Source organism: Sciurus vulgaris (genome assembly GCF_902686455.1).
Source record: "Sciurus vulgaris genome assembly, chromosome: 3".
Classification (NCBI taxonomy): domain Eukaryota; kingdom Metazoa; phylum Chordata; class Mammalia; order Rodentia; family Sciuridae; genus Sciurus; species Sciurus vulgaris.
Window position 1 is genome coordinate 62,066,328 of NC_136463.1, and position 23,621 is coordinate 62,089,948.

The following is a 23,621-nucleotide window of genomic DNA, read 5'->3' on the forward strand; positions in this document are numbered from 1 at the left end:
AGAACAGGTAGTTAGTGTAGAAATAAGAAATTGGGTCAATTTGAGGAAATGAAGCCATGAAGCCATCTGCCTCTGGAAGTTGGAGACTGCCCCTGGAAGAATGGAATGTCAAGGATCTCCAGAGCCCATTGATTACCAAATTTACCTGCCTTTATCAAGGACTACAAAGAAGGGGCTGCTAATTGGTGCCCCCTGGGCCCTTATCTGCCTGAATCACCATGGCCCTCCCCCTGCCTATGGTTTCTCACTTAATGAAAAACCAGGCCTAGTCATGTAGGCAGGAAGGAGAAATAAGGGGGGAGAAAACTGGAGAACAAAAGAGACTTTAACCTATAAAAGATGTAGGGTGAGCACACTTCTTGGGACTTTAGAACATCAGTCATGGCCCCCTTCTTCCTGCTGGGAGAAGTCTGTATTATTACCTTTAAATAAAACCTCCTTAATATGCTTGTCTTGGTGTGCTTCTCTAGTGTTCAATCTTCAACATTAGAAGGAGCAGAACTCGTCACCATTAAACGGCGGTATCACTCTTCCCTCATCACATTCTTTGTCCCTCCATGTCCTCACCTTCCTGCTTACTTCATTCCTTAATCTTATCTTGATTCTTATATTCTGTTCTTTGAGCCTGCTTCTCAACCCTGTGTGTCAGGGTAGCTACATTGTGAGGACTGCATCTAACCACCATCAAGGATTTATCACTGGGATTTTGTAAGGTCCCCAAAAAGGAAACCCCAACTCTGTCCCATGGATGGACGGCAACCCCAATCAACTGCAGGAGGCGTCACTTGATGCAAACCACAAGAGGTGTTTATTCCAGCGCGCTGGGACCCAACTCGAGGAGTCGAGTCCCTAGCAGAAAATCTTGTAGGTTTATAAAGGCAGAAACCACACATCAGGAGGGGTCGCACATGAAAGGGAAAAGGGGGACAAAGCTGCCGGGAAATTTCAAAAGGGGTCTGGGTTTGCTGATAACATACAACATGTTTCACAATGTTTTACAACAGGGCGTAGATTCTGGTCAATAGTTTCTGGTAATCCTACTCTTTGAGCACTATCTGGCTATCAGGCTCAATTGACTCTTTTACTCTCTGTTTGGGGCTGTTTCCTGGAACAGCTTTAAGGGCTTTGTTCCCATTACTGGGAGGGAAACCTTAGGGAGTTGAGATAAAACAGACAGCTTAAAGAAATGTCCATTCTTTCAATTGCACAAGTCATTTGTGAATAAATGCACTTTCCAAGTTAAAAAAAAAAAAAGGAAAGGAAATTTAATTGTGTGATGGTAAAACTGGGGAATTTGCTCTCTACAAAGAGAGAAATAAAATTTATTCAGCTATATTCAATACTTAGCCAGAGTGAAAATTCAGTGAAGAGAACACAACTCTTACAGTTCTTGAAATGTATATGGAGACATGATTGCTTTAAATACTGCAGACTCCATCAGGCAGGACTGCCTGCCTCTGTGTAACCTGCATGAGACTGAGACCTAATTTGGATTAGATAGGTGCAAAGTATATGATCCTGAGGAAAAAAAAGATTCTAATCAGGAATTTAGGGGAAATTTCTAACTTAAGAGGGGGAAATTACTTTGAGTTTCCTCATTTAAATATGTGTGTTCCTGCCATGATTTCCAACCCTCCAGAAGCAGCATGGTTTCTGTGTCCAGGTGGGGAGGATGGGAAAGAACAGACTGGAAAGGCCTCCTAAAAACATGGCTGCTCCCTACCCAGACATGGCTGCTCCCTGCTCAGGCAGAATCCCTGAGGGTCAAGCCTCCATATGAGAGAAGAAATAACATGAGAATTGGAAGCACAATGGCAGGCTATGGGAATTTAGTTTGGACTGTAATAGAAATTTGCTTTTATTTGGACCAAGATGTTGACTTAGGGACTTTGGGAGATTTAATCAGCAGAGTTAATCATGTTATTAAGAACTTTAAATGTAAGAGTCAGAAATATTCATCCTCCAGGACCTCTTTGTCTTCTGGGAACATATTTTAAAATGTTTTAGTAATTAGCCTTAAGCAATTTCCTATGGACAAAGAGACACTGAAAGGTGGGTGCAAGTTTCTATTCAGAAGACTGGAAGGCATTCAGATGTAGAGGAAGATGAGCTAGTATGGGATCTCTGTTATTTACATTTGAAATGTCTTGCTCCAGTGCCTCACCTTGCTCCTAGGAAAGAACTTAAAATCACAAGACCAAGAATTCCTACTGCTGTTAATGTGGCAGAGTAGGAATTAACAAAATTCTGGTTATACTTTAATTTTGAGCAAAATGATTCTCAAAGTTCTGAGGGACCAAAAAGAACTCATGTGTCTAATCCTTTTACAACATTAAGGAAGTTAAAATCTGCATACTTTCTGTATGGAGCAAACATGCCATTCGTACTAAGAATCTTACAATCAATAAGTAATGAGTTCCTACCACCAAATGATTGACTCCTGCTAGCTATCTCCTACCTTTCTGAAGGTGACAATTTAACATGGAAATCCAGTTGGATAAAGCATTGTTCTTGTTCAGATCAGGCAGAAATTAATAAATTGAATGGAGTACAGATTACCTTGGCTATGCTTACCACCTCAGAACAGTTTGCTGATTTGGGACAAAAATTGACTTATGATTAGAAAACTTATGTTCAAGGAAGTGCATGTGCACAAAGAGCATGAAGAGAGTTACCTCCCCAAGGAGACAAAGCTCTAGACCCCAATTGAGGTTGGCAGGGGCAAGCAAAAAATTTTTCAAGTACCTTTGAGACGTTAGATTATTGGCTTTTCTAAATGTTAATAAAGCTTACAAACAACAGAAACTTTTAATGCCTTACAATAGCCAATGCAATTTACACATTTTAGGAGTGCAAAAGTCAACTCCCTATTCCAAAATCTTTTAACAATTAATAATGCAATTCCCCTCCACCCTGTAGTTCTTTTTTTTTTTTAATTAAAAATCATAAATATACATAGGGCAGTGTTGTTTGATTCATTCTGTTATTTTTTCCCTTCCCCCCCACTCCTCCCACCCCTTTTCCCACTATACAGTCCTTCCTTCCTCCATTCTTACCACCCTCCTTATCCCTAACCCTAACCCTAACCCTAACCATAACGCTAACCCCTCCTACCCCCCATTATTTGTCCTCATCCGCTTATCAGTGAGATCATTCGTCCTTTAGTTTTTTGAGATTGGCTTATCTCACATAGCATGATATTCTCCAATTTCATCCATTTGCCTGCAAATGCCATAAATCTATCATTCTTCATGGTGGAGTAATATTCCATTGATATATATGCCACAGTTTCTTTATCCATTCATCAACTGAAGGGCATCTAGGTTGGTTCCACAATATGGCTATGGTGAATTGAGCACCTATGAACATTGATGTGACTATAACTCTGAAGTATGCTGATTTTAAGTCCTTTGGGTATAGGCCAAGGAGTGGGATAGCTGGGTCAACTGGTGGTTCCATCCCAAGCTTTCTGAGGAATCTCCATACTGTTTTCCAGAGTGGCTGCACTAATTTGCAACCCCACCAGCAATGTATGAGTGTACCTTTTTGCCGACACTTGCCAACACCTATTGTTGCTTGTGTTCTTGATAATCGCCATTCTAATTGGGGTGAGATGAAATATTAGGGTAGTTTTGATTTGCATTTCTCTTATTACTAGAGATGTTGAACATTTTTTCATATATCTGTTGATTGCTTGTACATCTTCTTCTGTGAAGTGTCTGTTCATTTCCTTAGCCCATTTGTTGATTGGATTATTTGCCTTCTTGGTGTAGAGTTTTTTGAGTTCTTTATAGATTATGGAAATTAGCACTCTATCTGAAGTATGAGTGGCAAATATATTCTCCCACATTATAGGCTCTCTCTTCACATTACAGATAGTTTCCTTTGTTGAGAGAAAGTTTTTTAGTTTGAATCTATCCCAGTTGTTGATTCTTGTTTATTTCTTGGGCTATGGGAGTCCTGTTAAGGAAGTTTGATCCTAAGCCAACAAGTTGAAGGTTTGGACCTACTTTTTCTTCTATAAGATGCAGGGTCTCTGGTCTGATTCTGAGGTCCTTGATCCATTTTGAGTTGAGTTTTGTGAAGGGTGAGAGATAGGGGTTTAATTTCATTCTGTTGCATATGGTTTTCCAGTTTTCCCAGCACCATTTGTTGAAGAGGCTATCTATTCTCTATTGCATATTTTTGGCCCCTTTGTCTAGTATGAAAAAATTGTATTCATTTGAGTTTGTGTCCATGTCCTCTATTCTGTACCATTGATCTACCTGTCTATTTTGGTACCAATACCATGCCATTTTTGTTACTATTGTTTTGTAATAGATTTGAAGATCTGGTATTGCGATACCCCCTGCTTTGCTCTTTCTACTGAGGATTGCTTTAGCTATTCTGGGTTTCTTATTCTTCCAGATGATTTTCATAGTTGCTTGCTCTATTTCTGTAAGGTACATCATTGGGATTTTAACTGGAATTGCATTGAATCTGTATAGCACTTTTGGTAGTATGGCCATTTTGACAATATTAATTCTGCCTATCCAAGCACATGGTAGATATTTCCATCTTCTAAGGTTTTCTTTAATTTCTTTCTTTAGTGTTCTGTAGCTCTCATTGTAGAGGTCTTCATATCTTTTGTGAGTTTGATTCCCAAGTATTTGATTTTTTTCAATGCTATTGTGAATGGGGTAGTTTTTCTAATTTCTCTTTCTGAAGATTCATCACTTATATATAAAAATGCATTGGGGGGAGATCCAAGATGGCAGACTAGAGGGAGGCTGCATTCTTTGTCACTCCATAACGCCGGATTCAAGCAGAGGATATCTGTTTCTTGGTGAGGCAGTTTTTCTGCTTATCAATCCCCAGGTGTTTACCCATTTGTCTGCTGTGATGACCTGCAGTCTGCTAGCATATTGACGCCTTTTTTGAGAGCAGATTGCTCAAAGTCAGAAGTCTATCATCTGCCATTTGCCTGCCTCTCACCTGTTCATCGCCTGCCTTACTCCTATCCATCACCCAACACGTGAAGTTCACCTCCCAATCGTCCAACAACAGTCAGCAAAATGATCGCCAACCACCAGTGGAGCACCAGCTGCCTGCTGCTGCCTGGAAGTTCACTGTCACAGTACCTGCAGGTTTGATTACACGTGGCTGCTGCCATTTTGAGACAATAGCCAGGCACCGTAGGACCCCTGGCCGGACTGACTGAGTCCCATCTCCAGGATCCCTCAGCTCGACCAATCACTCCCTGCCTCTGGGGTCAATGGACTGTGCCCTATCACTGGGACCCCAGACTGACGGATTGCACCCGGCCTCCAGGATCCCACAACCACACCAAACACACAGGACCTCCAGGACCCCTGCTGGACCAACTGCATCCTGTCTCCAGGACCTCCAGCTGACCACGTCCACCACTGAGCTGCAGCTCCCCATTTGCCAACACATTTCAAAGCCAGAGCAGCCATCTTGGATAATCCTGGAAGCCGTAGCTCTGATCTTCAGGTGGGGCAAATCCCATCCTGAGACGCCTGCTGGAGGCTTGAAGCTCATTGTCAGGTATTTCTCATGCATCAGGCTACTGAACACTGGGAGGTTTCATTAGTTATGACTGCTATACAGTAGATTTTCTTTTTTCTCCTTTCTAAAAAAATTTAAGTTTTTACTTCTTTACTTTTCTTGCTCTCTTTTGCTTTTGTTTAACTGTTCCCTCAGAGTCTCTTTCTCCCTTTTTTGCGTGCTAACATCTGATTTCTTTTGATTACACTCTCACACTTTCTATTTTCTAGAACTTCTGTATATTATTTTCTGATCCCATTAACAGCCACATTCTACATCCCTCTGCATCCTCTTTGTCCTCCATTAGAAACTGCAGACCTTATTACAAACCTGTTTTTTTACCAAGGATAATATTTGAACTCACTTTGTTTATTATGACAATTTTGTTATTGTCCCCATAGGGGATATTTGGTCTAGGATTGCATTGTGTCTGATTTGGGCACTGCTAATATTGATCTCCCCTTAAAGAAAGGGTTTTGGAAACCTATAGGGCCACTATAAGCCTATAGGGGGAAATCTGCAATACCCCAGAACTGCAGTGCTAGAGGGGAAGATACATGAACAGCATGAAAAAACAAGGAAAGAAAATGGCCAAACAAATCTAGATTCTATAGTAATAGAATCCAATGACAGTATGTTAGAAGAAATGTCAGAAAAGGACTTCAGATAATACATCATTAAGCTGATTTGTGAAGCAAAGGATGAGATAAGAGAGCAAATGCAGGCAATGAATGCTAATACCAATAAGCTGAAACGGCACCTACAGGAAGCAAAGGATCATTTCAACAAAGAGATAGAGATTCTCAAAAAAAAAAAAAAAATCAAAAACGGAAATCCTTGAAATGAAGGAGACAATAAACCCAATAAAAAACTCAATGGAAAGCATCACCAACAGACTAGACCACTTGGAAGACAGAACCTCAGACAACAAAGACAAAATATTTAATCTTGAAAATAAAGTTGCCCAAATAGAAAAGATAGTAAGAAATCATGAACAGTGTCTCTAAGAATTTTGGGACATCATGAAAAGACCAAATTTAAGAATTATTGGGATTGAGGAAGGCACAGAGATACAAACCAAAGGAATAAACAACCTATTCAATGAAATAATATCAGAAAATTTCCCAAACCTGAAGAATGAAATGGAAAATCAAATACAAGAGGCTTACAGAACACCAAATGCACAGAATCACAACAGATCCACACCAAGGCACATTATAATGAAAATGTCTATCATTCAAAATAGAGATAGGATTTTGAAGGCCGTGAGAGAAAAGCATGAGATTACATATAGGGGGAGACCAATACGGATAGCAGCCAACTTCTGAACTGAGGCTCTAAAAGTTAGAAGGACCTGGACCAACATATTTCAAGCTCTGAAAGAACATGGTTGCCAACCAAGAATCTTATACCCAGCAAAACTAACCTTCAGATTTGAAGATGAAATAAAATCCTTCCATGATAAACAAAAGTTAAAATAATTTACAAATAGAAAGCCTGCACTACAGAATGTTCTCAACAAAATATTCCATGAGGAGGAAAGGAAAAACCACAATGGAGGTCAGCAAAGGGAGGAACTACCTTAGAGGAAAAGCATTCAAAGGAGAAACCAAGCCAAGTTAAAAACCAAAAATAAGCCAAATGACTGGGAATACAAATTATTTCTCAATAATAACCCTGAACGTTAATGGCCTAAACTCATCCATCAAAAGACATAGACTGGCAGAATGGATTCAAAAGAAAGATCCAACAATATGCTGCCTGCAAGAGACTCATCTCATAGAAAAAGACATCCACAGACTAAAGGTGAAAGGATGGGAAAAAACCTACCACGCACATGGACTCAGTAAAAAAGCAGGGGTTTCCAACCTTATATCAGATAATGTGGACTTCAAGCCAAAGTTAGTCAAAAGGGATAAAGGACATTTCATACTGCTTAAGGGAACCATAAGTCAGGAAGACATAATGATAGTAAATATTTATGTCCCAAACAATGGTCCATCCTTGTACATCAAACAAATCCTTCTCAATTTCAAGAACCACATAGACCACAACACAACAATTCTGGGTGCCTTTAACGCACCGCTGTAATCACTAGATAGATTCTCCAAACATAATCCAACCAAAGAAACCATAGAACTCAATAACACAATCAATAACCTAGACTTAATAGACATATATAGAATATTCCATCCATCAATGAGCGAATACACTTTCTTTTCAGCAGCACATGGAACCTTCTCAAAAATAGACCATATGTTATGCCACAAAGCAGCCCTTAGTAAATGCAAAAAAAAATAGAAACATTGCCTTGTGTTCTATCATATCATAATGGACTGAGAATAAAATCAATGACAAAATAAAAAAAAGGAAATTACTCCAACACTTGGAGACTAAATAATATGCTATTGAATGAAACATGGATAACAAAAAACATCAGGGAGGAGATTAAAAAATTCTTAGATATCAATAAGAATGATGATACAACATATCAAAATCTCTGGGACACTATGAAAGCGGTACTAAGAGGAAAATTCATTGCATGGAGCGCATTCCAGAAAAGAATGAAAAGTCAATAACTAAATGACAACTAAGTATGTGTGGAAAAATGTACACTCATACATTGCTGGTGGGGATGCAAATTAGTACAGCCACTCTGGAAAGCAGTGTGGAGATTCCTTAGAAAACTTGGAATGGACCTGCCATTTGACCCAGGTATCCCACTCCTCAGCCTATACCCAAAGGTCTTAAAATGAGTATACTACAGAGATACAGCCACATCAATGTTCATAGCTGCTCAATTCACAATAGCCAGACTATGGAACCAACCTAGATCCCCTTCAATTGATGAATGGATAAAGAAACTCAGTATATATATACAATGGAATAGTACTCAGCCATAAAGAATAATAATTATGGCCTTTGCAGGCAAATGGATGAAATCGGAGAATATCATGCTAAGTGAGATAAGCCAATCTCAACAATCCTAAAGACAAATGATCTCACTGATAAGTGCATGATGACACATAATGGGGGTGGGAGGGGAGGAAGAATGGAGGAAGGAGGAATTTTATAGAGAAAAAAAGAGAGGCAGGAGGGGTGGGAGGGAAGGAAAAAATAATAGAATGAATCAAACATCATTACTCTATTTAAATGTATGAATATGCAAATGATATGCTGTTACTCCATGTACAAACAGAAACAACATGTATCCCATTTGTTTACAATAAAAATAAATAAATAATAAATTCTTTGGATTTATGAGCATTGATCTTGTAACCTGCTACTTTACTGAATTCACTTATGAGTTCTAAGAGTTTTCTGGTGGAATTTCCAGGTTCCTCTAAATATATAATCATGTCATCAGTGAACAGGGATAGTTTGAGTTCCTCTTTTCCAATTCGTATCCCTTTAATTTCTTTAGTTTGTGTAATTGCTCTGGCTATTATTTAATCTCCAGGTATTGGAGAAGTTTCTGTTTTTTATGGTGTCATTCATTTCTAATTTCAATCCATTATGTTCTGATAGAGTACAAGGTAGTATCTCTATCTTCTTGTATTTGCTAACAGTAGCTTTGTGGCATATAACATGGTCTATTTTAGAGAAGGATCCATGTGCTGCTGAGAAGAAAGTATATTCATTCTTTTTGATGGTATATTCTATATAAGTTGGTTAAGTCTAAATTGTTGATTGTGTTATTGAGATATATATTTTCTTTATTCAATTTTTTTGGGGAGATCTATCCAGCGGTGAGAGAGGTGTGTTAAAATCGCCTAGTATTATTGTGTTGTGGTCTATTTGATTTCTGGAATTGAGAAGGATTTATTTGATGTACATGGATGAGCCAATGTTCGGGGCATAGATATTTATGATTGTTATGTCTTGCTGATTTATGCTTCCCTTAAGCAGTATGTAATGTCCTTCTTTATCCCTTCTGACTAGTTTTGGCTTGAAGTCCACATTAACTGAAATGAGGATGGATACTCCAGCATTTTTGCTGTGTCCGTGTGCATGGTATTTTTTTTCCCCATCCTTTCACCTTTAGTCTATGGGTATCTCTTTCTCTGAGATGAGTCTCTTGCAGGCAGCATATTGTTGGATTTTTCTTTTTAATCCAATCTGCCAGTCCATGTCTTTTGATTGTTGAGTTCAGGCCATTAACATTCAGGGTTATTATTGTGATATGATTTGTATTCCCAGTCATTTGACTCATTTTTGTTTTATGACATGATTTGGTTTCTCCTTTATTTGGCTATTCCTTTAGGCTAGTTCCTCCTGTTGCTGATTTGCATCATTGTTTTTCATCTATTCCTCATAGAATATTTTGTTGAGAATGTTCTGCAATGCTGGCTTTCTTTTTGTAAATTCCTTTATCTTTTGCTTCTCATTGAAGGATCTTATTTCATCTTCAAATCTGAAAGTGTGTTTTGCTGGGTATAAGATTCTTGGTTGGCATCCATTTTCTTTCAGGGCTTGAAAAATGTTGCTCCAGGCCCTTCTAGCTTTTAGGGTCTGGATTGAAAATCTGCTGATATTCTTATTGGTTTTCCCCTGAATGTAATTTTATTCTTTTCTCTTGGCCTTTAAAATTCTGTCATTATTTTGTATGTTAGGTATTTTCATAATAATGTGCCTTGGTGTGAGTCTGTTGTAATCTTGTATATTTGGAGTCCTATAAGCCTCTTGTACTTGGTTTTCCATTTCATTCTTCAAATTTGGGAAATTTTCTGATATTATTTCATTCAATAGATTGTTCATTCCTTTGGTTTGTTTCTCTAAGCCTTCCTCAATCCCAGTAATTCTTAAATTTGGCCTTTTCATGATATCCCATAATTCTTGTAGATTCTGTTATGATTTCTTACCATCTTTTCTGTTTGGTCAACTTTGTTTTGAAGATTAAATATTTTATCTTTAATGTCTGAGGTTCTGTCTTCCAGGTGTTCTATCCTATTGGTTATGCTTTCTATGGAGTTTTTAACTTGGTTTATTGTTTCCTTCATTTCATGGATTTCTGCTTGGTTTTTTTTCAGTATCTCTAACTCTTTATTGATATGATCTCTTGCTTCCCTTATTTGCTCTTTTAACTGTTGTTTGGTGTGATAATTTAATGCTTGCATTTGCTCTTTCATCTCCACCTTCAATGCCTGCATTTGCTCTTTCACCTCCTCATTTGCTTCCCTGATTGTTTTATTTATGTACATTCTGGACTCCCTTTCTGACATTTCTTCTTCTGTGCTGTCATTGGGTTTTATTGATATAGTATCTAGGTTTGTTTGGGACATTTTCTTCCCTTGTTTTCTCATATTGGTCAGATGTCTGTGGGACTCTGTGATATTGCAGATTTCCTCTATTGGCTTATAGTGTCCCTGTAGATTTCCAGTGTATCACCTCCCAGCCTTCAGTACCCTGAAGTCTTGGAGTAACTTGATAATGCAGTGCTTCTGAAGAAAGCTGCCCCTAGCCTGGTACTGGTTCCAGGGCTTGGAGCTGGCTCTGTGTGGAAAGGCTCTCACTGGTGGGCCTGCTCCGAGAAGCTGGCTGTGTGGGAGGAGCCCACCACGGGAGTGTGCAGGGCTGCCTGGAGAAGACTCTAGCTTCCCTGCCCTACTCTAATAAGCCTCCCGATTCCGGGCCTGCCACCCGGGCCGAGCTTCACCAGGTCGGGGAGACTCACCCCGTGGGTCTATTTTAGTCTGAGTCTCTCAATGCCTCCCCTTCTTGAATCCTGGGTTCTGGAGCTACTGGAGATGCAGTCACCCTCTAGTCCACCATCTTGGATAGCCCTGTGGAAAAAGCCTGTGGCCGAAGGGGGCAGGTCCACCTGGAAAGGTCTCTGGCTGCCCTGCCCTGGTCCCAGAGGCTGCTTGCAGGTCAGAGGTCTCCGCTGGGTCAGCGACTTGTGGCTGGCTCTGTGTAGAAAGGCTCTCACTGGGCGGTCTGCTCCAAGAAGCTAGTCTAGAAAGTCGCTTCCCACCAGAGGGAGCCAGGCTGCTTGGGAAAGTCCCTGGCTTCCCTATCCTGGTCTCCTGAGCAATCTGCACTTGGGCCAGAGTTCGCTTCATGCTGGCTCAGGGAATTGGAGCTGGTTCTGTGTAGAAAGGCTCTCACTGGTGGGCCTGCTTGGAGAAGCTGGAGAATCTCGCCTGTGGTAGGAGCCCACTGCTGGAGTGCTCAGGGCTGCCTGGGGAAGTCTCTAGCTTCCCTGCCCTACTCTAATAAGCCACCCGAATCTGGGCCTGCCACCTGGGCCGAGCTTCACCGGGTTGGGGAGACTCACCCAGTGGTTCTATTTTAGTCCGAGTCTCTCCATGCGTCCCCTTCTTGAGTCCTGGGTTCTGGAGTGACTGGAGATGCAGTCACCCTCTAGTGCACCATCTTGGATCATATCCTCCCTGTAGTTCTTAATCCATGTACTCTGTTATCTAAAATTCCAGCTGCTGGTTTACAATGTTAGATATAATGGATGTCTTTTTCTGTGTAGCCTAGACTTTCAATCACAATATCTGTTTGTCTTTGAGGAACCAGATAGTGGATCTCAACTAATCTGGACAGTGTTTCCTCAAGGATTTGAAGATAGCCCTCACCTGTTTGGACAAACCCAAGTTACGAACTTAACAAAATTTAGAGATAAAACATTACATAGATGACATCCTTTGTGTGCTACCACATAGGAGAAATATCAAAGCCATTACAGAGGCCTCCTAGGGATAACTGGATACTGCAGGCCTTGGATTCCTGGGTATAGGGAATTATCTAATCCTCTTTATAGTATCCTTGAAAAATCTTACACCAAGGAACAACTGCCCTGATGTGGGAATCAAAACAATCTAAAGACTTTTAAAATATCAAAAAGGGGCCTTACTTCAAGGTCCTATTCTCAGCTTCCCTAAGAAACAAGATTTAACCTGTTTGTCACTGAGAGGAAAGTAATCCTTCAAATATTCACCCCAAACTGCTGGATAGGCAGCCATGGACAAACCAGGTCAATAGACAATGGCATATCTCAGTAAGGAGCTTAGCATAGTAGTGTCACTATGAAAAGTAATGGAAAATAAGTTGTCATAATTTTCTTGGACATCCAAACCTGTCCTAAAATAAGAAATGGTTAAAATGCTTTTGGCATCAAGTTTTTGCTGGAACCACTAATCTCTCTGTCTTAGCTCCTTACAGATCTCTGTGAAGGCTTACATTGAAATGCAAATGTAGAAGCTTGCAGGCTCAGGAGGAGGCCAGTCTCAAACTTGAGAAAAAAAATAAAAAAAGGAAAGAGTGCCTTTTACCTGAACTCCAACTAATCTAAACTAAAAAATAAATTGTATGGTGCTTTATTAAAATATTTAATGGTTATGTCATTTCTCCAGGATGCATCTTTTTTCCCTTACATTCTATATTTTTTGAGCTCTGATTTTTCTCAATCAGTCCTGCTTTTATTCAAATAGGGTTTTTGAACATCTGTTACATTGCAATGGAGATTCACCTATGAAAAGCTACAAGGCCTTTGCTTTTGTGTTATGTATATATCATGATGTTTATGTGTGTGTGACTAAATATCATGTACATGATTTCAGAATTGACATAAATAATGAGTGTTCATGAATAAAATTGAAAAAATGGATCCAAATAGCTTTAATTCACATGATTTTAAAAATGTTCAATTTGAATTGGGTGAACAAATGCAAGTAAAATGTCTTTAAAATTACTTAACACAAAAGTCTCTAGATGGTCAAACTAATAAAATGTTGCTGTCTATAAAATGTCTAATATTAATTGTTTCTAGATCTTTTCTTCTACAGGAAAGTGATGACAAACCCTTTTCTATACACTTGTCTGATATCTTGCTTTTTACAGTAAAATTAGTATATTAGATTTGACATGTATGGGATTACTCAAATGTGTTTGTTAGAGACAGTTGATTAATTTACAAAAGTTAAAATGTTAACCGTTTAATAACACAAAATATTCTCAACTCCTTAAATTCCTGAGGGTAACATACTTTATAATTATTGGTGTTTTCATAGATGGGCAAATAAAAAGATTTTAAAATTTCTTTATGTCATCACTAAAAACAAGGTTACTAAGAGTTAAGGCCTAACAGGTACAATTCTATATACTAAAGGTTCCAAAAGTTTCAACTGTGTTTCAGTTAGAGTACTATAAGTACTATAAATTATTTTATCTTATTAAAATGGAGTAATTAATCTAAATTCAGAAATTTCATAAGAGTTGCTCCAAAAAGTGAACAAAATAGGGGTCAACAGACAGAAAAGAGAAAAATGAAATGTTCTATGTGTGGAAATATATTTAGTAGAAGGAAAAAAATGTTTCTGGGTAGGAATGTCTTTGTGTGATGAAATACATGAGGGTTTAAGTAAGTGCTAAGAAATGCTGTGTGTAAATAAAGGGCAAATTTCAACAAGTTTGTGTGTAACTAAGTTGGTTGTATATATGTGATATAATCAGTTAAAGCTGTTTAAGGTTTTTTCTAATGTTAAATATTAATGTACTGATATAAACCAAAGATTCCATATGTTAAAATGACAATAATTTCTTTAAAACACTAATTTATTGTCAGCATTGTGTCTGTTAAGTTTTATTCTTTAGAATGATTAGTCTTAAGAATTATGGTTTGTACAATTGTGGTTAAACAATAATATTTAGAATATTATACTATATTACAGAGTCTAAATTTGTTTAAGAAACTAAACTATATTAATATAAAAATATCAAGGAAATTGTGGAGTGGTTACTCTTCTTTGTATATTAAATATGTTCACATCTTCCATGTATACAAGTCTTATAAGCAGAAAATTTATCAAGCTGCTGCTCTCCAAATTAAACTTGTCTGTATGGTAATTTAAACTTATAAGAATATTACATTTTATTGGGGATTTATCTGTATCATTTAATGTTGGTAACAGGACCTGTTATCAAAAGGATATATGTAAAATTTTATGTTACCTTCTATACTGGGATAAAAATGTAAATGTATTTCTATAAGTGAGAGCCTGATTTGTTTAAAGGTTAATATTGTGAAACATGAAAGCATTTTGCCACTATGCTACACAAAAGGAAAGATAAAAGCTCTCTCATTCTCTCCTTGATTCATGTTTCAAATGCAATGTTATACTGTGTTGACTGATGTTCATGTAGACTTGAGAAAGATTGTATGTAACCTTTGTAAAATGATGTTTAAAGAGGAGGCAATGATCAACTTCAGAACAGAGGTGCTTAGGATTTGTGAAGACCCCCACATTACCTGAAATATGGCTCTGCCTCCCATGTTACTGCATGTTAGACTGGCTCCAAAATAAGCTCAACTTTAGCTCATTTAAAGTTACATTCAAAAGACTGTTCATTTTTTTCTTGTTGTTGTTTTTGTAAAATTACTGTGATCTCAAACAGGGGAGCCAAAACTCAAGATAGCTATTACACAAATTAAATATGTTTGTACTGTTGTTAATTCCATTTTGTATTTTCCTTGTAAGCTCTATACCTGTTGCCTGATTAATGTTTTGCAAAGTACAACTTCATGAACAAGTCACCTAAATTAAGTTGAGGTAATAAGGCATCACCTATAGGACAGAGAAGATAATATAGACCCAAATAAAATAAAAGGGGGTAGATAACTGTAAAGTTATAGACATTGAAGTTAAAGCCCAGTACTCTGACTTTATGACTGGTAAGACTAGCTTGATGGATGTTTAAGATGCAGATTAGATATCAAGACTAAAATAAAGGGGCCAAGAAAACCAGTATTTGGCTTTTGCCCTCAGAGTCAGCTTGAATCCGGGGAACAAGAGAACTTCTTCAAGGAGCTTTGCAATTCTTGACCACATGACCTCCCCATCAGGTAGATTGATGAGACGACTAGATGAAGAAAAGTCAATTGGTGCACCTGTTGCAGAGGAGGGTCATTGGAAAAGGGAGATATCCTGATGCTCCCAAGGGAATCCACCTCATCAAGGAGACCCTACCTCATGAATGGCACTAAAGGAGCTAAGAAGCTGCTCTCAAGTTCCCCACAAATGACTCCTGTGGGAACTCAGCTGACTCTTAAGAAAAAGAAATAGTCCAATTCAACCAGCTTGGTCTTAAACACCTAGCAAAACAGTTAAAACCAAAACAGCCATCTTGGGCATTTGAAAAAGATACAATAGTTAAATGTAACTTAAGACGTACACTTAGAATAAGTAAAGACTGGAGCATACTCAACATGTTACTTCTCATTGTCTAGCTGCTTTTGCAGTATTGGACTGTCCATTTACACATCAAAACTGATAATTCTCCAACTTTTACTAGTTCTTTTCAACAGTTTTGCCCCCAATTTGATAATGCACATGGAACTGGTATTCCTTATAAACTCAAGGTCAACCCATTGTAGAATGAGCTCATTTATCTATTAAGCTACAATTATAAAAACAAAAAGGGGTAGATAAGACCCCACAAAAAAGCTTAATCTTATATTGTTTGTTTTAAACTTTTAAAATTGTGATTCAGAAAGTCACACAGCAGCCAAGAGACATGTCTTCTGCCATGACAGGTCCATTGGGTATAGTTTGGTGGAAAGATTTACAAAGAGGATAGTGGAAAGGACCAGATACAGTAATAATGTGTAGTAGAGGTTATACTTGTGTCTTTTCAGAAGGAGCATTCTGCCCTATTTGGGTACCTAAACTTGCCATCAAACATGGAGGACCAGGAGCCAAGTTTTAAGTGGTTGAAGATCTAACCAGAGACATCATCCCTGTTCTTCCAGGAGAGCCAGAATTCAATGAGAAGAAGGAGAAAGAAGAATCAAGTGAACCAAACACTCCATGTACCTTTGTGGGGATAAATGAGGAATCTGATTTGACAGGCTAAAAATAATGACCGAACAACTAGAATTTAAATCTCCAATCTCAATGCTTGTAGCCATGTTAGCTCTGTTGAGCTCTTAGATTGCCATACCCTCAGAACCAAGAGTTGGGACCTCAAAGCAGCTCTCAGAACCAAGATCCAGAACCTCAAAACAGCTGCCCATAATTTACATTTTAAATAATATTTAAAAGGGGGAGATGTGGGAAGCCATCCTAACCTAGTGGAATCAAGCAGTTCCCTGTCTAGTTTCTCTGAGAGAATGGCTCCCCTAACTCCACCCTATCCTGTCCATCGCAGAAGCTCCTCTCAGTCTTGCCCCCTTTACCTGTCTGTCTACAAATAAAAGAGAGTTGGGCTACTCCAGGTTGTTGTTATTAGAAGCCAGAACTAGTATAGCCAGACCCATCATGCCCTCTCTCATTTAAAAAGAGTATTGGCTCTTGTGTGTTTATTGAGTAGATGTTTTTGGGTAACTGAGTGATATATGGCCAACACCATCCTTTGGTAGTTAACCCTTTTCTCTGTCATTTCCCAAACTTCTCCACTCAGTTTATTATATGCTCCTGTTCCTTATGATGCATAATATTCTGCACAAAGATTTCATAATGCAGGTGATTCTTTACCTCCTTGTATACTTTATGTAGCCATTTCTGGTAAGTAACCTCCAAGTTCATATCAGTATTATTCCTCTGGACAATCAAAAAGATAGTGGTACTTCTGAACCAGTGCCTACTGTGACTTCTCCATCTCAATTGTATCAATTGTATTGGATTTGTTTGATGGAAACCTGCTTTACCTCTTATAGTTGGGCAATATTTTGCTCATCAAGATTATCAATAAATTCTTAAATAGAGGTAACATTTTTTAATTGCATAGACAAGTAACCCTACTATTGATAGGGTAGAGAAGGTCTCTGGGGTAATCACATATATTTCTTTGGATATAAAATACAAGATAAGCCCAGTTCCAAGCATGTAGGGCCATGTTAAACCACTTTTAGGATAAAGAAATTGAATTGAAAGAATTCTCCAGGGATCAGCCCAAGGCAAACTTTTCCTCCATCTTCAGGAAGAGGCAGTAAAGGGATAAAATATGGCTTTCCTGTGTAAGAAATCCTAGTTGCCTGAAATACTCCTGGTCCTAAGTATGCTGTGTTTCTGAGACTTGAGACCACTGTGGCAGTGGCAGGAAGTACCACCCATGAAAGCTTGGGCAGCAAATGTCGAAGAAGCAGGTTTATTGTCCCTGTGACCCCAAATGGAGACTCTTTTCAGGGACGGTAGGAAGATGACTACTTGGGTTTATATTTTTTTAATAGGATATGGTTACTGTGGTTAAATGCATGTACCATCTAATTTATTATCTTGGTCACTTTGTGTGTGTGTGTGTGTGTGTGTGTGTGGTACTGGGGATTGAACACAGGGCCTTGTGCATGTGAGGCAAGCACTCTATCAACTGAGCTATATCCCCAGCCCCTCTTCATCACTCTTGACTGTATGTTTAGTGGCATAAAGCAGCGCATCCTCAGAACCTCCTCATCTTCCCAGACTGAAGCTTCATCCCACTAACACTAACCACTCTCTGCCCCTGGCCCTAGCACTCACTACCCACTGCCTGACCCCATGGACATGGCTTCTAGGGATCTCAGAATGTAATTCCTGACTGGTATCACTTGGTGTAGTTTCATGGTTCTTCCATGTAGTGGTATGGGTCAGAATCTGGTCCATTTTTAATGTATTTTCATACATGTTTATACATGACTTCTTACTGACTAAAGCTTTATTGGTATGCACTGTCCTTCTTTGTCCCAAGTAATATTTTTCTAAATTTTTATTTGTTTTAATTAGTTATACGTGACACTAGAATGCACTTTGAAACATCACATAAAATGGATTACGATTTCTCATTCTTTGGTTATACATGATATAGAATCCCACCAGTTATATAGTTATATGTGTACATATGTACATAAAGTAATAATGTCTGATTTATTCTGGTATTCTTCCTATCCCCTATCATCCCTTCAATCCCCTCTACCTATCTAAAGCAATCTGTTCTTCCCTATATCCCCCCTTTATTGTGAATTAGCTTCCAAAAATCAGAGAAAACATTAGGCCTTTGGTTTTTTTGGGTATGGCTTATTTCAGTTAACATGATATTCTCTAACTCCATCCATTTACCAGCATATACCAGAATTTCATTCTTCTTTAAAGCTGAGTAATAGTCCATCATATATGTATTATATATATATATATATATGAAATATATATATTTCTTTTATCTTTTCATCTGTTGAAGGGCATGTAAGTTGGTTCCATAGTTTAGCTATTGTGAATTGAGCTGCTATAAACATTGATGTTTTTCAAGTTCTTTATATATCCTGGAGATTAATGCTCTATCTGTGGTGCACATTGTAAAAATTTTCTCCCATTTTGTATGCTCTGTCTTCATGTATTGATTATTTCTTTTCTTGAGAAGAAACTTTTTAGTTGGAATTCATCCCATTATTGATTCTTAATTTTACTTCTTGTGCTTTAGGAGTACTGTTAAGGAAGTCAGATCCTAAACTGACAAGATGAAGATTTGGACATACATTTTCTTCTGTTAGGCACAGGGTCTCTGGTCTAGTGCCCAAGTCTTTGATCCACTTCGAGTTTCACTCAGGTTGAGAGATAGGGGTTTAATTTCATTTTGTTACATGTTAAATTCCAATATTCCCAGCACCACTTATTGCATAGGTTATCTTCTCTCCAGTGAACATTTTTGGTGCTTTTGTGTAGTATGAGATAACTGTAACCTTTTTTGTTCTGAGGACCATTGTGTCTGTCATTAGTATAACTATCCCTGTTCTCTGAGGGTTACTACTTATTGGATTTTTTGTATCCCTTTACTATCAACCTGGTTATATCTCCAGATCTATAGTGAGTCTGAGGTTGGATTCGTGGCTCAGTGGTGAAGTACATGCTTGGCATGCACAAAGCACTGGGTTTGAGTATCATACTGGCAAGTGAAAAAAAAAAACATATTAAAAAGTAAATGAGTCTCTTGCAGAGAGCATATAATTGAATCATGGGGTGGGGGGATATATTTCTTCCACTCTGCCAATCTCCATGTTTGGATAGGAAAGTTTAATTCATTTACATTTAAAGTAAATGCTGATGAAGAGGGATTTATTTATGTCATTTTACTATTTGTTTTCTATTTGTTTTCTTCTAACTTTAAGTCCCTCATTTTGTGCACTGAGTCTTCTTTGAGTTTAGATTTTTTTTCTGCAGCAAATGATATACATTTCCTTTTGAGTATAGTTTTTTCCCCTTTGTGATTGCCCTTGGGATTGCATTTAATATCCTGAAGTTATAACACTCTAGTTTGAATTTGTACCAGTTCAACTTCAACACCACACAAAAACTGCTCCTTTAGAGCTTTGTCTTCATACTCTTCCAGTTATTTCACAAAATTACATCTCTGTACATGGTATGTACACAAACATCATTAATTTTTAATTTTTTAATCTCTTAAATCATGTAGAAAATAAATGTGGACTTACAAACCAAGGCTACAGTAATAGTAACTCTTGGAATTTTTTCCTCAAGTGTATTAATCTTTTATCATGTGGAAAACAAATTGGAGTGATCCACTGTTATAATAACACTACATCATAACTGCCCATGCATTTACCTGTACTGAGGCCCTTATTTCTTCAAACAACTTCTTCAAACAGCTTTGACCTGCATATTCCCCTGAACATGTCTTCCAGATAGATCTAATGGTAACAGGCTCCTTCAGTTTTGTTATTCTGGGAATGTCTTAAATTTGCCCATACTTTGGAAGGGCAGTTTTTTAGGATATAGGATTCCTGGTTGACAGTATTTTTTTCTTTCAGGGCTTTGTCTATGTAGAGCCCACTACCTTCTATCCTCCTAAGGTACAGATGGGAAATCTGCCGAGGATCTAATTGAGGCTCCCTTGTATGTAATGAGTACTTCTCTCACACTGTTTCTGACAGTCCCTCTTTGTCTCTAGCTTTGTTTGACTATGATACCTCAGAAAGGGTCTCTGAGTTCATATCAGAGTTCACTGAACTTCTTCTATCAAATGTGGGTAGTCTTCAGCCATTGTTCTTCAAATAATCCCTCTGACCATTTCTTTCTCTCTTCTTCCTGGATCCTTACCATACATGTGCTGGTGCACTTGATGGTGTGCCGTGGGACCTCAAAGCTCTGTTCACTTTTTTCCTAATATGTTTTCTTTCCAGTCCCTCAGACTCAATAATTTCAATGATCCTATCCTCAGTTTTGCTGATTCTTTCCTCTGACTGCTTAAATTCTGTCTTTAATTCTCTCCAGTAAATTTTAAAATTTAATTATTTCACTTTTCAACTTTCAGAATTTCTCTGGTTTCCTTTAGGTTTTCTCTTAATTGATATTTTCCTTTTCTTCTTATGTCATTTTCTTAACTTTCTCCACTTCTTTCTTTAGTTCATCCCGCAATTTTAAGACAATTGTTTTGAGGTCTCTCTGTGTGAGACGTGTGTGCTATCTTGTCTTTCTCAGGAAAGGGTTCTCTTGTTTTGTCTTTTTTCCTTTAAATGGACATATTGCCTGTTTCTTTGGATATCTTGTGATTTTTTGTTGATAATTGAATCTAATAACATAGTAATTCTGGAAATCATATTTTCCCCCAGTCCCCAGATTTTGCCTGTTTTTGATCTGTTGAGATTGTTGCAGACTATCCCTGTGCTAAGGAGCAGCCTAAGGCATAAATTTAAGATCTTGTCAGGTCTTTTTTGAGGCTATACTTTCCTTGGGTATAATGGTGACCTTCTAAGTTTCCTTGTTTATGTGCTTGCTTTTGAATATCCTAGAATTTTGACTTTCTCCAAAAGAGGGCAAAAGAGAAAAATGAAAGGGAGAGGAAAAGAAGGGGAAAAGGAGTCTTGGCCCTTTAAATATCCTAGAAAGTTCTTTCAACTGATGCTGTGGTTTCACAAGTCTGAAGAGGCATAAAGTAGTGGTTGCTCACCTATATTTTCACCTCAAAGACCAAAAGCAGTGGTTATCAAATCACAATGCAGACTCCCAATTTGTAGAGAAAATGGCTATTCTTGCCCACTCTGGCCCCCACAAGCTGTGTGCAAGGTGCCATGGGAAGATATGCATGATTGTCTGCTCCAGAGATGGGAGTTGGTGATGGGTAGCTGTTCCCATGCTAGGAACTGAAATAGACCAAAATTAACATAATAAACCTTCCTCTGGAAAAGCAGAATTCCAAATTATTTATGTTAGATATTACCACTATTCCTGTTGTTTAGTGAAGGGTCAAACTTCTGGTGCTTCTATTTTCCTTCTTCCTGGAACAAGCATTAAAATTTGGAAGAATGACTGGAATTTAGGAGAATGGAAAGGAGAGGGGAAGAAACTCCAGGTAAGGGGAGCCACTTCAGTTTGGATGCAGCCACAAACATGACCATGGGAGCAAACTGTATCCAAGGACCTTAGATATAGTACCTTATCCAGTTCTGATAACAACACTGTGAAGTAGTGGCTGTTGCTGTATGCCAGAGAGAGTGGTAATGGTGTTGGTGGTGATGGTGGTAGAACTGATTATTTTGAGGTGGAGGTGGTGGTGGTAGTGATGTTGGTGGTGATAGTGGCAATGGTGCTAATGGTGGTGATGATAGTGATGGTGGTGGTGATAATGACAGATTGTTCTAATGGTAATTGTATTAAGGATATGATGGTGATGATGGTGATGGTAGTGCAGTTGGTGTTGTTGATGGAGATGGAGGTGGTGATAGTGATGGTGTTGGTGATGATGGAGGTGCTGATGGTAGTTGATGTGATGGTGATGGTGGTGAAGGTGGTAGTGCTGGTGTTATTAATGAAGGTTATGATTATGGTGTTGGAGGTAGTAATAGTGGTATGATATTAATGGTGGTGGAGATAGTGTGGATGATGAGCATGGTGGGGACAAAGGCAGCCATGGTGATTTTAATAACAGCAGTGTTGGTGAAGGAGGTGAAGGAGGTGAAGGAGCACCTTATGGTTTCAGCAGAAGTTGGCATGAGTCAATGCTAGGTAGTGGTTAAAGCCCAATCTTCAGGATCCTTAACCCTTGAAATTGAACCCCAGATCCAACTCTTATTCTCAGCATGCTCATAACCATGTTAGTCATCTCAGTCTGTCTCACTTACTTACTCAGTGTGGTGGGGTCATGGGATTCACCTAAGGTGACTGGAGGGTAAATGAAATAAATATCACAATGAACTTAGCCCAAGAATGGCATGAATGCCTTCCCCAAGATCATGTGTTTACAAACACCATCACAGACACCCAGCCCTACTGACTCTAATGCCTCCAGATTTTCATTTATTTCTGACTCTGTTCAGCTCTGGTGACCTCACCATAACACACCCATTTGCCCCATAAATACACTTTCTTGGGCTGGGGGTAAAACAATTGCCTTGAATGTGCAAAGCCCTGGGTTCAATCACCTACCCTGAAATAAACAAATAAATAAACTCTCTTCTGCCCCAGTGTAGGGGCGGCTATCTGGAACTCTGATCCCTGTCTTCTGTGTGACTTCAGGGAACACAGTGCAGTTTGCCACAGGTTCCTACACTCTGCCCCAATGGGTAGTGAAGATCAGAAATGTTCCATCCAATATGCGCACCTTTGCCCACTCTTGCTAAAGGCCCCTCTGCACCTTGCATATGTGACCACTTAGCTGCTGTTCTCACACCAAGACTGTCCTCCCAAACCTGTGTACACACACCACATGAAGCCAGGAAAGCCCACGCAAGCTAGAAATTCTTGTGCCTCCCTTTCCCTATATCTAATTGTACTCAAATTTCTTCCCACCCAGAATCACACCTCTACACTGTTGCTGCCAGGTATGCCTTACAGCAGCTCTTGTCTGGCAGGGTGACCCCTCCTGCTTCTGTCTCTGTGCCACCACACCCTTCTCTACTGCAGACACATGCCCTAAGCCATGCTGGCTCAGAGCCTCCCTCTGCCCCATTCCAGGGCATGGGATCAACCCCCTTTGTTCTGTGTGCATTGAGGTCATCATTCTTTGGTTATGATGAGAAGATGGAAACCCAAATCCAGTGTGCCTGGTTCTAACCCAGCTCTGCTATGCCACTTACTCCCTGTGTGAACTCAGGTTAGTTAATGTATCTTTATGTCATTTGACTTATTATTGAATTGGGTCCCATG

At 38.7% G+C, this 23,621-nt stretch overlaps 2 pseudogenes across 2 annotated transcripts in view; one reads left to right on the forward strand and one right to left on the reverse strand.

The window, feature by feature from the left end:
• The window catches only part of LOC306657986 (ATP synthase F(0) complex subunit B1, mitochondrial-like), a 232,234-nt pseudogene that overhangs the window by 42,552 nt on the left and 166,061 nt on the right, over window positions 1–23,621 (forward strand). The window lies entirely within an intron of this gene.
• LOC306657989 (ATP synthase F(0) complex subunit B1, mitochondrial-like) lies at window positions 16,950–20,583 on the reverse strand (annotated as a pseudogene). The gene is made up of 2 exons: window positions 20,577–20,583; window positions 16,950–17,577 (listed from the first exon to the last, which is right to left on the reverse strand). The product of its transcript is annotated as an ATP synthase F(0) complex subunit B1, mitochondrial-like (transcript).